Genomic DNA, 11,351 nt, shown 5'->3' with positions numbered 1-11,351 from the left:
AATTACATTTCTGTGCCTGGGATTGTTACTCAAAATTTTAGAAGAGACTATCTTCTCGCTAGAATGCACCATTTTTGCTTTTTTATTTTTTTGTAATGAAATCATTTCTTCAGGAAAGAGAAGGGAATTGCTTTTTTCCTAAGTGGACATTTTCATAAAAAAATAATTTCCAAGTTTTCATTATGTTTTTGAACAAGGACTCAAAAGTGAAACATTTGTTTCCTCCCCTGGCATCCTGCAAAAGGGAAAAAATAGGAGAAAAATAGAGAACAAAAATAGAGAAAAATAAATTCCCAACACATTTTTGTGGACAAACAGAAAATACATTAAAGCTTGCTTACTTTGAGGCACCAGGAATTAGACTGGTGTTTTAATAGCTCCTCAAAAAACAAACAAAAAACCAAAACCAATTAATTATTTTTTGTGGATTTCAGCTGTAACTCCCCAGTAACACAGACTGACCAGGAAGAGGCAAGAAGGAGCAATGGGGCTTTGCTGACAGGCAGACCTTGTTACCCCTCCCAAGCACTCAGAGGGACTCCATTAAGTTGCTGATTGGTGCTGAGGGAGTAGGGTTTGGAGAGGAAGGTGTAGAGGTGTAGGGTTTGTTGTTTATTTTGTTTATTTTTTTCTCTCTCTCTCTCTTTTTTTTTTTTTTTTTTTTTGCTTTTCCTGTAATGAATGATATGGGTGGAATTTGGTTTTGCTCAGGGAGAAAAAAATAAAAAACACGTAGCTTTAGTTTTGCTGGAGCTCTGTGGCAGCGAAACGTGCAGTTGCACGCGGTGTGCTCCTGCTCCTCGACCTCTCTGCTGCTCAGTTTGCTGCTTTGAGCTTTCTGTGCACTCATGAAGTGTGTTCAGTGCCTTCTGCTTTGCTTCCTCAAGGAAAAGAGCAACAGCTGTGGAGGAGAAAGGAGGTAAGGAAAACCAGACATAAATTGCATGTTGCCCTCGTAGTGGTGTGCAGGAAGACAGCTTTTACCCGATGTCTCAAGCCTTTGAGGCATGGTTATTTGGTCCTCAGGGTACTGAGCGATGGTGCCCTTCTCGGGGCAGGATTTATCCATGCCCTGTTCTGTGGGGCAGGTAACCATCAGGTCACAAACCTGTTGTGGTTGCTTAAAATCGCTCGCTGTGTTTTAGAATCTAGTTGTGCTACCTGTTGTGTGGGCGATTGATGTTTGCATTCGCATCAGGCAGTGATCAAACGCACGCTGCATCTCTGCTAATACATGTAGCTGCTTTCCCAAGTGGTCCCAGTTCTTTACACTAACAGAGGTAATATATGGGAGTCTGGACATTATGCCGCTCCACATGCCTGGCTCTTGCTAACAGTACCGACTTGCTTGCCCCAAAGCCCCTTTCACCCCTGCCTCTCCTTCGGTAGGCTGTACGTTCCTCGAAGCGTGCCTCGGCCACAGCACGCAGCAGTCCCACAACCCACATCAAATGTAGCACATCTTATGGTTCTGTGTTTCAAAACATTTCATGTGGCTGATGTCACTCTCCCCTTTTGTAAAGATGGCGAAACTGAAGCACAGAGCAGAAAAATAATGTAATGGTCTTAATGTAAGATCTCAAAACAATTCTGTAGGGAAACTTATAGTGTAAAATCCCTACTCTGCATCCTGTGCCCACTCTAATAATAACCTCACTGACCTCCTCCTCAACTCCTAACCAGGACTGTACATTTCACAGGCCCTGTCTCTGCAGTGTATTTCCTGTGTCCATCTGTCCCATTGTCCTTCTCTAGATGCTCAGAAGCGCTCATCTTTTTCTTCTCAAATTCAGTATGAAGCTCTCTTTCATGCTGCTGAAATCCCTGACACAGGACAATTTCCATCCCGCTGAGATAATTAATCTTTCTGATTTTCCAGTATTTGTAGTTAGTAGGTAGAGTTGTTCTTTTTTTTTCTTTCTTTCTTTTTTTTTTTTTTTTTAACTGAGGCTCTGGTTGTCACCTGACTGTCCTGGTCCACAGGTACCCCCTTAACTGCAGCCTCAGCAGGGGTCTAATGATAGTTTCAGACATCAGCACAACAGTGATGCTGAATGCTCCTGGTTAGTAACCTCACATTAGTAACACACAGTTCATGATGGCCTAGAGGAGAGCAGGGAATGATGAGGTTGCCCACTCACCTTTGTTCCAGCCAAAGGGCCTGGGGGGCTCGTAGGTGCTGCCATAGTCGGATGCTTCTTCAGCTTAGGTGTAGGGGAGCTCAGGATTTAGGAGGACTGACCCAGGCTCTGCCCCTGGCTGGTCACTTACACAGTATCACAAAGTGATTTCTAAGTAGGTCAAACACCCACTTCTTGAGAATGTCATAAATATATCTGTGCCAGAAAGAGGAAGAGCTGCTTTACTGGGTTGATATATGCTTTCTTTTTACAATTCAGTGGGATAAGTGCCTTTTCTTCTGTCCCCAGTGTGTGGTCCTTCCTGTATGTTCAGGAAGCACCAACCACCTCTTCTGAAAACAGCAACACTCAAAATCACCAAGAACAGGCAATCTAACCTGCCCTTTTCAGTCCCTTGATCTTTAGCAAGGAGTTAATAGTGGAGTCAGCTCTGCCGTGAGGTTTGACTTTATGAAATTATTTCAGGTTGATCACAGCGCATTATGAAGGGTTCCTAGTCATTAATAGGAACTGAGTTACTACCGTATGAAGATTAATTTGCTGTATCAGCCATCTATTGGGTGAATAAGCCATGTGAAGATGCAGGCAGTCCAGCTATTAGCATGTTTATCAGGACAAATAGCATGCTGGAAGAACGCCTGCACAGAGCGGCGGCTTCTATTTCTTTCCAGATGGTACCAGCAGGATTTAAGAATACAAAGTGTTTGGCCAGGAGCTAGACCAAGCAACAGGGTTTCTAAACCCATGTCTTGGGATTGCTCAACATGATGTGGGTTTCTGCTGTGTAAATACACGATTTTACAAGGCTGAGCTGCTGGGTGGTGCTGTGAGGCAATGAGCTCCTCTTGTCCCATGCTCAGTCCTGCCTCTGCCTTGCCTCTGCTCCTGACCTATTTTTAGTTTTCAAATTTCTCATTGCTGTCCAAGTTTCTACCTCTAAATGTATATTTCCCTTTCCAGAGGGAGATGGATACGTCTGTCTTCCAGTTTCCTTTGCTTGTCCTGCCTACCTTCACCCTAGTCTGACTGTCTCTGTGGGGAGCATTCTCCATGCTCCCATTTCCTTCTCCTTGACTCTTTGCTCAGTTATTTCACATTTTCTCCTTTCCTCTACGCATTCTGCAGGTTCCCATCAGGTCTCATTATTCCTGGGCCCACCCCCAGTGCTTCTCCTGCCTTCCCTTTGGTGCACCTCTTTGCCTTTGTCTGGACAGATCTAAGCTGAGGGGGCCCAGCCAGGAGACGGCAGACGTGGGGATGCTCTGGTGTCTTCTCAAGGATTTTGTTCTGATGGAGACAGGTGTGCTCACACTGCTGTTCTGAAGGGGAAGAAACTGATGCTATTTTGGAAGCTAATGAAAGCTTAAAGACAAATCCTACTTCAGGATGCACTGCTTTGTATGGGCGCGGCAGACAAGCTGGCGTGTCTGGGTGCAGATCGGAAGCCAGTGGGCGTTGCTTCAGTGCCCAACAGCCATGATCGATCTCTGGCTGGTGGTCAAGGCTTTGTTAGGGAACCCTGTTGTACTTTCTGGGTGAGTTAGGCAATATTTTCTGTGCGTCACCACAGTTAAGGTTTTATGGGAGCCTCGTTCTGTTTAATGTAGCTGTAGTTGAGTTATAAATTAATAATCCCTGCTGCTGGGACTGCTGTGTAGCAAGATGGCTTTCTTGAATGTATGTGTAAATAATTCATGCTATTAAATTAGTTGTGTTCCCTGTCCACAGCTCGTTTACCTGCTGTGACTACAAATATTCCTCTATACAGTTGGAGTAGGTGTCAGAATATGCCAAGCGTGAGAGTTTCATGCCTGTCAGAAAGAGCCTTTACCCCTTGCTAAATGGATTGGGAAACTCTTTTGACGGAGTGCACCAGAAAAGTCTGGCTTGTTAAACGTGACGCTCTTTACAGAAATATACCTGCTTAGACAAATTTTTCATCTGTAATTTTTAGATCATAGGAAGATTCAGGTTTCATGAGATGGGCTTTCCTTGTAAACCGCAGGTTTTTTTTTTTTTTTTTTTTTTTTTTTTTCAAGCCCTCAAGCTCTCTTTTTAAGAGCTGTACTGGAATGATTTCACTAGTCTGTGCCTCTGTTTCCCTTCTTGTAGAATCTTTTTCTGCTTCACATGCAAATTCTGTAGGTTTTCCAGCTTACCATTTTTATTAAAATTCCCCCTATGTTTCTTTGGGAAGCAGCTACCGCAGAAATAGAAGATAGTTCTCTTCAATCTCAGGTTTGAGTCAGCTGCACAGGCATCAGCCATTCTGTGCTGCAGCAAACAGAGTATGCTTATAACACAAACCCTTCACAGATAAAATAACGGGTACAAAGAAAAGTAAAGGGAGAAAAATAACCTTCAGACCAAAAGCTGTTGTTTGAAGTTTTACTGCATAGCCTCTAAAGTGTTTGCATCTTTTTGGCACTACCTGATGTTGTTCCTAAGAGCTTTGATGCTGTATTGCTTCTGTGTTAGCAAATGGTCTTAGACTACGCTAGCATTGCCTTTGTTGGTTGAATGTTGTCAATTCTTATTTGTTTTTTCCTCAGACTTGCTGCTCTTGTCCATATGTGATGATCCAGAGCAAGACTTGAGGGAATCTGGGGAAGACTGTATTGCAGTATCTTCCATCTTCTCCTGACATACCAGAAACTTGATCATCTGACTGTAAGTAAGATAAATATGCTTTTATATGGCATACATAGCCTGTAAATTTGTTTTATTGCCAGGTTACCATCATATAGGATCTGGAAGCAATTGAAGAATTTTATTTTAACTGTATTTTATAAGTATTGATGAGATCTCTGAAACCAGTTTTTCTGTAGAAAATACCCACATTTATGTTGGACACAAATACATGTGAAGAAGGTGATATTACTTAAACTCCTGCTATTGAAGCCAGGACACCTCTGTGTATAAATAACAAGTACTATTAGTCTGGGACCAATTATTCACTGGGAAAGCTTCTGAAGAAACATATCAGCATATTGGAAATCACTAATGGGAGATGTAAAGGGTTTTTGCTGTAATGTTTAATGGGACTCTGGATAAATGTTTGCAGTGGTAGGAAAACAAGAAAGAAGTAATCATATAGTTGCCTGAGCTGAAGAAATGAGAAGTGCTCTGAAAGAACTTAGAGCTCTTAAGCTTTGTTTTTAGGGAAGTTTGATGGCTGATTTTTTTTTTTATTTTTTATTTTTATTTTTGTTAAAGAGAGGTTTCTGTTAGCCTTAAGAAAAAAAAAATCCTAAATATTGAAGGAACTGATTATGTTGTGGTTCTAAATTAGGCACCTTTCTAGCCCCAGTTTTCCTAGCAAGTAATCTGTTTGTTCTGGTTGAGCTTTATTCCGGGATTTGCAATTGGTGTCTAGGAAATGCCCATTCTGCCTAAAAATGTTACTGGAAACAGAGAGGAGTGGCCACTCCAGATCGCAGGGGCTGCGTTGGTAAGACACATTTTGTCCCAGTCGGTCAATTGGAGGCAGAGACAGAAGGAGGCAAATGGACAGAGCGGTTGCTCACAAGCAAGAAAATGGCTTTTAATTTCTCCTTTTAAAGGTGTTGCAAACAAGCTCGGGAATGGTTTGTTCAGACCCCACATACAGACACAAGGAATTTCTCAATTATCCAGTCCCTCCCTCCTTGCTCTGAATGGCAGATTGTCGTGTTGCTTTGGTTTCGGTGCCGCGTTTTAGGGGACTTCCTCTAGCTGTATTTCTAGCAGTTGTGTAATGCTGTTTCCACAAAACATGCAGTATAATGAAACATGAAATATTATCTTTTCCCCTAACCTATTTAAATGACTTGAATTTTACTGAGCATGTCAGGATTGGAGATGCACCGTAAGAGAGAAATATAATTTAATAGGAAGGAATACACCGCTCTGGAGTAGTCCAGCTAAGCTGTTAAGCTGTGGTTTAAAACAGACGAATGAATGTGCTGGAAAATGAAGTTATCACACCCTTCTCTGTCACCCACCTTGCCCCCCAAAACAGGAAAATAGAAAATTCTTCTCACAACTTGAAATGTTATGTCAGGATTCAAATGTCATAGCCAGTGTGCATCTTGTGCATAGATTAAAAGGAATAATAAAGTTAAAGGTGATGGTAACAGATGGATGATGCTGTGGGGCAGTGTGGAAGGGCAGCGTCAGTTGAGATTAAGATGCGTGTAACACTAAAACATATTTTGATCAAATGTATGAATGTGTCGTGGTATCCTCTGGGCTGTGGGAGTTCCCAGACTGTTTGACTTGAAATGGAAGCAATTTAATCTTTAAAAATAATAATGAAAGAGCAAACTGTAAATGAGACCTTCTGGCAGACTGGCGGGGCTGCAGTCCCAGAGGTAGACACACATGCTAAGATGACAAATGAGGTCATTAAAGTAAATAGTGTAAATTGAGTTTTGGCAGTGGGTAGGAATCCTTATTATGATGGAGGGCATTAATATGGAAAAAAAAAAGGGGGGGGGGTGGAAGAATTCGCTGGTGACAAGCTTATCTGGGGCAGAGAAGCAGTGTAATTTTGTAGCAGTTCCAGCTATCTACTTTATTGCACAGTGAGCCCATTTAATTTAGCAGGGACTTCAGCAGGGCTTGTTTTAGAAATGTATTAAAGATTATAAAGTGTCACCTCACTAAATAGCATCTGGGATGCTACTTAGCTTAGTCTGAGATGTTCCTTACTCCTTTATTTTTTTCTGTGACTTTGTGGCAAAGCGTTGCTTTGCATACATATTTTTTTTCCCCAAAAAGTTTTTTATGTATGTTTCAAACCTGATCTCTTGATGTCATTCTTTGGGTATGGGAAGTAAAAACACTGTTAAAGGCTGTGCTAGTCTGTTCTCATGGAGTGACCACGTAGGGACCTCTGGATCAGTACATTTAGTTTTCTGACCTGCTCTGTTGGGTGCTGGTGACAGACAGTGACATCTTGCTCAGCACAAGATGTGAGAGCTTCTAACAGGTAGCTGTTATGGGTGCTTAAGGTCATCATGACTTTTAAAAGTTACTGGGCTTTTCTTACACCTATAATGAGAATTACTGAGTAATTTATAATCCTCTATAGACAATAGTTTCTCTCCTTTCCTTTCCTCCCCATCAATTGATACTGGAATAAAGCATTATTCTGGTAAGATCAGATGTAGCTCACAGGTTAGGGCATTGCCTGGGGAATCTTGAGCCCTGAGTAGTAGTATTTCCCTGTGCTACCAGCCTTTTTGTGGCCTTGGGGACATCTGTGTCCCAGTTTCCCCACCTGTATAATGGAACTAGTAGTACTTAATTTATGTAAAGGCACCTTACAAAATGTTACTAATTATGTGGAAGTTCATATGTTCCTTTTAATACACTAGTTCTATATTTCCAGTTCTCTGAAGTTCCGTTTCTGTGCTCATCCTAATGCAAGAATAAATTATTTGTGAAATGCAATTTGGACTTGTGCAATACAAATTTCAGTGTCATGCTATCTATCTCAAAGCCTGTATGCTTAGAGAAAGGCTTTGCTACATACCCCTAAAACATCCAGCATAGATAAGAGCCTTTTGGGGCTGGGTTAGCTATGAACATACTTGCAAGTGATGATGTATCCACCCTGATAGTAAGCAGAGGCACAAAGCATTAATGACTCAGCCAAGGGCAAGCAGCAGGTAGGGAGAGAGGCATGCAAGAAAGGCCAGAGCTGTGCCCTGACTGCTGGTTAGCAAACACACAGCCTGGGGGCTGTTGTGCCCGAACACTGAGCCAAGTGTGAGTGCTGCTGGTGACCAACTGGCAAGCAGATTCCCTTATGGTTAGCATTGTAAGGCAAGGCCAGAACTGAAGGAACAAATCCCACAGTCTGGATAATAATGAGGATGGAAGCTAATAGTGTTAACTAATAATACAGGATGGGATTAATAGAGATGGCTGTTGTGCATTGAAAATACTTTTTCTACTGGGCTTGCAGAGGAACATGTTCCTTTAAAGCCATATTTACATGTATCTCTTACTTCTCCAAAAGCAGCTGCTTTTATTATATTTTACAACACGCTTTTTTTTTTTTTTTAAAAAAAAAAAAGACAGAAATTTACTTCCTTTGCCCAGGAAATGCAGATTCCTTTTGAACCCACCATCGCATGATAATACTGATTTGCATGGAGTGTTAGACGGAATAAGCACCAAAGCTGCTTGATGTTGAGAATGGCACTGCTGATGTGGGAAGGAGGGAAGTTGAAGGCTTAAGGACAGTTCAAGGCATTTGCATTAACAAGCACTAGTGGTTTTGGATTTGGTAATCCCCCAAAATGCATTTCACACTAGCATCTCTGATGAGTGCAGGGGGATGAAGTAATACTTCTAGAGGTTTTTGTTGCATACAGTTTGAAGAAATTCTGTAGGAGAGGTGGGGGATGAGCAGGGAAATTGGATGTGAAGGAGCTCAAGTAGCACTTAAATCATGAGAGTCCAGGCAGTCAGGAGCGAGCTGTACCAGGTAGCAATATGTGGTCTCTAAAAGCAGTATTCACTTAAGCACTGGAAGGACTGGCAGCACGGCCACACTGGTGGGTCTGCTGCTGCTTGTAGGACACACATCCAGAGGCTTTTTACATTGCATATGCAGTGTGGAAAGCTTTGCAACACCATTATCACAGAGAGTATGGGGCAGGCTGTGGTCTGGCTTTCACGTCTCTTGTCACAGAGCTCATTGCTGTTAAAATGTCACACAGAGCAAGGTGCTTGTCCCCTGCCAGCCTGGGTTTCTTGCTTTTATCAGATCAGGGTGGGATTGCTGCACAGTGTTAACCCTTGTGCAGCTGATGGTTGATGCAAAGCTGCGAAATTGTTTTGCTCCTTGTACAAGCATAAAGCCCTTGGAACAACGAACGTTTGTAGCAGGTGCAGAGCTCTAGTTTTCCTCCCATTTTACCCACTGCAGGCCCAGCACGGATGCTTGCAGGAGGATGCTAAGAGCCTGCTTGGGATTTTTCCTTTTGCAACGTCAGGAGAGACCTGCCCACTGGCCTTGTGTTGGGCTGTGCGTGCTCCCGTGCCAGTGTGGTGCTGAGGGTCTCAGAGGGCAGGGCGTAATGCTTCCTGACTTCTAGTATCAGCAGCTCTGGCAGTCCTGGTTGGTTTCCCTGGTTACTCCTTGCAACCCTTCACTGGTGTGTGCTTAGCCAGTGTGCACATGCAAGCACAAGCTTGCTCCATGTGTGCACACAGATGTGGAGCAGCCTCAGTGAGGCAGTCGTCAGGTCTGCCTCCTCCCCATACACACTTCTTTCCATAAACCCTCCAGTATCAGGCACCAGCAGCCTGTTTCAGCACAACTCCAGTGAAACACCAACCGTAGCCTCTGAAGTTTGACAGATAATTTTACGTAGTTCTTCCTTTTTGATTACTGCAGAGGGAATGTCTGCTTTGCTTTGCTGAGAGTGGCTACATACAACCTGAACTAAAATCAGAGGGCAGTAAATGCTCTGGAAAATGGGAAAAATGCTGACTTTGGGAGACTCGGCTGGCCTCCTGTTCCACTCGTGGCAAAAATCCCCACACAAAGTGTGGGAGGCCCTCATGCTGGGGGAAGATGTTATTGCATGATTACATGAGATTTGTGTGGCTTTGTAGCAAAAGTGTGATGGGTGGGTGTTGTTGGTGATCAGAGCTTTGTCTGTCATGATGAGAAGTGGGAAACTGAGCTGAAATTGAAGATCAGCCCCCAGCTGTGAGCATCTGAAGCTGTCTCCACACTCTGTGGGTTCATGAGGAATTCAAAGTCTGTCTTCATGCCATTGTTATTAGCCAGAGACAACTCAGTGCTGGGAAAATGTTTCTAGAATATTGATAAAATAGCTATATTTTCTTTTGCTAAGAAATGTTCAAAACCTTTTATGCTGGAGAAAAACAGTCATTGGAAGAAAAAAATGTTTGACTCTTCTGTAAGTGGACCTTGAGCCACCTCCCCCCTGTGCAGAAGCCTGCGGTTGTGTTCAGTCAGTAGTAGACCAAAAAAGTGTTTCCAGCGACACGAATCCCCAAACAGCAAATGTCGCTTGAATAATAGATTGATTTGCTTATGAGTGCTTTTCCCTAAGTACTATACATCAATAACTAATTATTTGCAGGAATAATTTTGCAGATTTCCCATCCTAAATAAATTAAAGAAAATTGCAAGGTGCTCCAACCCATTTATGAATAGAAAGAGGTAAAACTAATTATTCTCTTAGCTCAGATACTAATAGGCACATTACTTTTTTTCTTTTTTTTTTTTTTTTCTCCTCCCTGCTTGTACTTGATGGAAGAGCTGTTCTTAACCCATGGCCTTGCTTTTGCTGGGGGGGAGGGGGGTCTGGGGTGGAGGATCATTTAACTAAATTGGTCCAGAAGTTGAACTAGTTCATTAACTGTAAGTTTGTGGTATAGTTTCAAACTTAATCACTGTTTATAAACCAATTGCATCTGTAATAAGGATTTGTACATGATGAATGACAGTAACTTCTAAACAAGCCGTTCTGTGAATAGAAGAGCAGTGAAGCCTGGTTTCTTGTGGTTTTCTGCTTCAAGGCATTTTCTCCAAAGCCTAATGAAACTTGCCTCCTGTAAAAGCCTATCATGCCACAGGGATGCTACTAGGGATTCTTTCCTTATGCTCAGCTGCTATTTTCACGAAACTGATCAGAACCTAATTATCTTCATGGCTTCTGCCCTCCAAAATCATGCCCTCCAACTAACTTTTAGATCTGGCTTTCTCACTAAATGTATCCTTTTTTTTCCCTCTCTTCTTTCTTTTTTTTTTTTTTTTTTTTTTTTTTTCCCTAACAGTGCATGGTGGAATACATCAAAACTTAAAACTTGTTAGCTGCTAAGGAGTTACTTTCCGGGAAGTGTGTGTTGCCTTTTAGAGGAAAGGACAACATCTGTCTTGGATATTTATGTGTTTGTATTTGGTGGCAAGACAAATACAAGTTTTCTCAGAGGGGCATAACAAGTAATATATTTGGATCAGTTTCTGTCTCTGCAGCTAAGTCGCTGCTTATCTTATCTTGATAAAATCCTCTCCATAACGTCTCTTTCCAGCTCGATGAATTGCTTCCTAATATGTTCAATATTTGCTATTGTTGCTGCAATAGCCTGGTACTGAAAACAGACCTGGTGAAACAACCTTCAGTGTGAAACTACATGGATGTTTTGCCTATGCGAGGGGAAAGTTTGGTGGCTTTGCAT

General features: G+C 42.3%; 1 long non-coding RNA gene across 1 annotated transcript in view; it reads left to right on the top strand.

The window, feature by feature from the left end:
* Positions 1-449: 449 nt before the first annotated feature.
* LOC137843836 (uncharacterized) overlaps positions 450-11,351 on the top strand; it is a 40,777-nt gene continuing 29,875 nt past the window's right edge. Inside the window, exons 1-2 of the long non-coding RNA XR_011089720.1 lie at positions 450-919; positions 4,694-4,811. This is a non-coding gene — a long non-coding RNA (uncharacterized lncRNA). The remainder of the gene's footprint in view (positions 920-4,693; positions 4,812-11,351) is intronic.

This window comes from Anas acuta, chromosome 23, assembly GCF_963932015.1.
Source record: "Anas acuta chromosome 23, bAnaAcu1.1, whole genome shotgun sequence".
Lineage (NCBI taxonomy): Eukaryota > Metazoa > Chordata > Aves > Anseriformes > Anatidae > Anas > Anas acuta.
Note: the sequence above shows the minus strand (reverse complement) of the source record. Positions and strands in the feature narration are given on the sequence as shown.